The following is a 2,688-nucleotide window of genomic DNA, read 5'->3' as shown; positions in this document are numbered from 1 at the left end:
CTTCCATGTTGGTTGCTGTTCCTCCAAAGGAACAAGGATTTGGTAGTACGCCTCACAGGTGTTGGAATCAAATTGTCATTCAGAACCTTTTTGTCTAAAGATACATATGCATATGTTACGGGAGGTCTGTTAAGAGAGCCTCCGTGCAAAAAGAATAGGAATTCTAGTAGGGACCAGCAACAAACCACCACGCACACACTGCAATGGGTTACACAAAATTTATTTGTTCTTCCTCTAGGCAAACTACCGGCTGAAGACAACCCCGGCCAGGGATCCAAAGCCCAAAGACCACCGCGGTCCGAGTTCTTCGCCTAGTTACAAACAGGGGAGAGAGGGTCACTGCACGAACACGCAACCAACACGTATCAATCCTGCAGCTCCCTAAAACAGGTTTGCCACCCACCTTTTCAGGCTTTAACTTTGTTCGAGGCTGGGTCTCCACATTACCTCCCGGCAGTTAAACTTCCCCGAGCTGGTCCAGTTCTTCTTATCGGGGCGCAGGAGGTCTCCAGTCTAGTGCTCGTTTTCCTCTTTTCCAACACGTCCCTTTTTTTCCAGCACGTCCTCTCTTTTCCAGCACGTCCTCTCACAGCTCCATAGGAATACGTCCTCCTTTCCACGTCCTCCGTTTCGTTAAAAGCAAAAACCAGGCCAGGCTAAAAAAAAATCCTTTCTATTAAAAATGCGCACACTTTGTCCTGGATCTCCGGGGCTCTCCTGCTTCACCGAGGTCCTACTAAAAACAACAACAACACTTCCTGCTTCCTCTCCCCTTTATAAAGAGGAACTCCAATCAGCCGCTCCCTGTATTCAACTCCGCCTCACTGGCAGCTGGGCTAAAGTAAAATCTCCCCTCCCACACAGGTGCAACAACCGTAAATAAACACAAAAACATGCAATTAATCCAAAACAAACTCAAAAACAAAACCAACAAAACTTAGGGGGGGGGGGTGTTTCTCTCCGTCCTTTCCCACCATGCTATACTCCGTAACACATATGTGCAAACAAACTTTTTTCCTGGTAAATTTATTAATGTCCCGTTCTAGGGAACTCCTGCTTCACTCGAGCCCAAATTTTTACATGCCTGGAAATATTTTAATTGCTGTTTTTGTATTTATCTTGTAGCAAATTAAGCATTAAAATTAAATAATATCTTCCACTTGTGTCCTACAATAACCTACAATTTTAGAAATTAAATTGTTCACTTGGAAGATGCCAGAAGAAAAGAAATGCTGGTAGATGAACAAAAGTGCAACCTACTTTAAAAGCTGAAGTTAAATGTGTACCACACACACTGTCATCGATCACAGAGAAGCATTTCACACAATCATAATTATCATATTTAGCAGAAGGTTTTCAGCAGTGGGAATAAATCAATAAAGGTCAATGACTCCCTTCCTCTAGCTGCTAATGTTCCTCTATCCTCCCCCCTGTTGGAACTGCAAAACCAGTATCAATACTCCCACCTACTGGCCAATGCTTATTAGTGTACACCCCTGCAGTCCTTTTGCCCTTTTTCTCAACCCCCCACCACCCGCCTCCAGGCTCCTCTTCCTGCTGCAGGAATGGTAAAGTGATCTGTCGGCCCCTGAGTGCTTTTTGCTGTCAGTGGTGTTGACGTGGGATGCAATAGAAACCCAGCTATGGCCACCTTGATGTAGGAGACATGCTTGGCTTTGCAGTGTACACTCAGAAAAGTCAACTAAGGCACTTGTTTGATTGCTTAGATATAAAAATGCTTAATGAATATAAATATATTGTGTTCATGGTTATTAAATGATTCCTTCTTGTTGGTTGTATCTTAAGAAAACTCAGATCAACTATATCTATATGTGTTCATCCAATGACAATTAATTACTTCAAAGCAGTGACAATTTCAAGTGCATGTTCCACACTTGGAAAACGTTCAAATCCAAGCAAGTGGGAAAAAATGTCAGAAGGCTGTTAAACTAACACATCTTCAGAGCTAACAGTTGCAGAACAGATGCAAAAAAGTAGACCTGATTATATGTATTTCTGACATCTTCTTTCCATCAATATAAAACAGCCAATTTCAGGTCTCAGAAGGCAGTGAGTTTTGTCATTCATGTCCAAGTTTTCTGCCACACTGACACAAATTTACACTTCTTATCTAACAATGCAAACACAACTAGAAAATATTAGAACATGTCTGTTTAGTTGAAGACATTTGCACATTTTTACTCTTATATTGAAAACTTTAGAAGGCAGTAGTGGTTTTGTTTTGGGGGTATTCAGCCTTGCGTTAGCACATTAGTTTTGCTGTCGACATTTTACCATCATTAATTACCTTTAATGGTAGTTGATATCTTGCTCTAAATGTTTTATATTCGTGAAAATATTCTGATTTTCTCTCCTCTGACTGGTTAATAACTAAACAACTGATGCAACCAGTTTAAAATTAGGGTTCTTTGTGTGTGTTTTACAGTGGAAATGTAAGTAGAATGTGTTGTAATATTCTTGTCTTTACTAGAAGCACATCACAAAATAAAACAGCCCCCTTCATCTGCTCGTGGGCCCATCTTCTTTAATCCACAGTACGTTTTTACACATTTCTAAGACGATGCACATGTATGTACTAAGGCTTAGAGTAAGCTTCTTATTATTATTCCTGGATGGATATTGTACACAGTGCATAGTGACAATAACATATGCAATAACTAATACATA

General features: G+C 40.7%; 1 long non-coding RNA gene across 1 annotated transcript; it reads right to left on the bottom strand.

The window, feature by feature from the left end:
• Positions 1-204: 204 nt before the first annotated feature.
• Positions 205-963, bottom strand: LOC146646359 (uncharacterized). Its single transcript, XR_014908847.1, has 2 exons — positions 404-963; positions 205-311 (listed from the first exon to the last, which is right to left on the bottom strand). It is a non-coding gene; the product is annotated as an uncharacterized LOC146646359 (long non-coding RNA).
• Positions 964-2,688: the final 1,725 nt, after the last annotated feature.

Source organism: Rhamphochromis longiceps, linkage group LG19 (assembly GCF_057381845.1).
Source record: "Rhamphochromis longiceps isolate RC_006_pf linkage group LG19, R_longiceps_female_GT1.1, whole genome shotgun sequence".
Classification (NCBI taxonomy): Eukaryota; Metazoa; Chordata; class Actinopteri; order Cichliformes; family Cichlidae; genus Rhamphochromis; species Rhamphochromis longiceps.
This window is presented reverse-complemented; position numbering and strand designations above follow the sequence as displayed.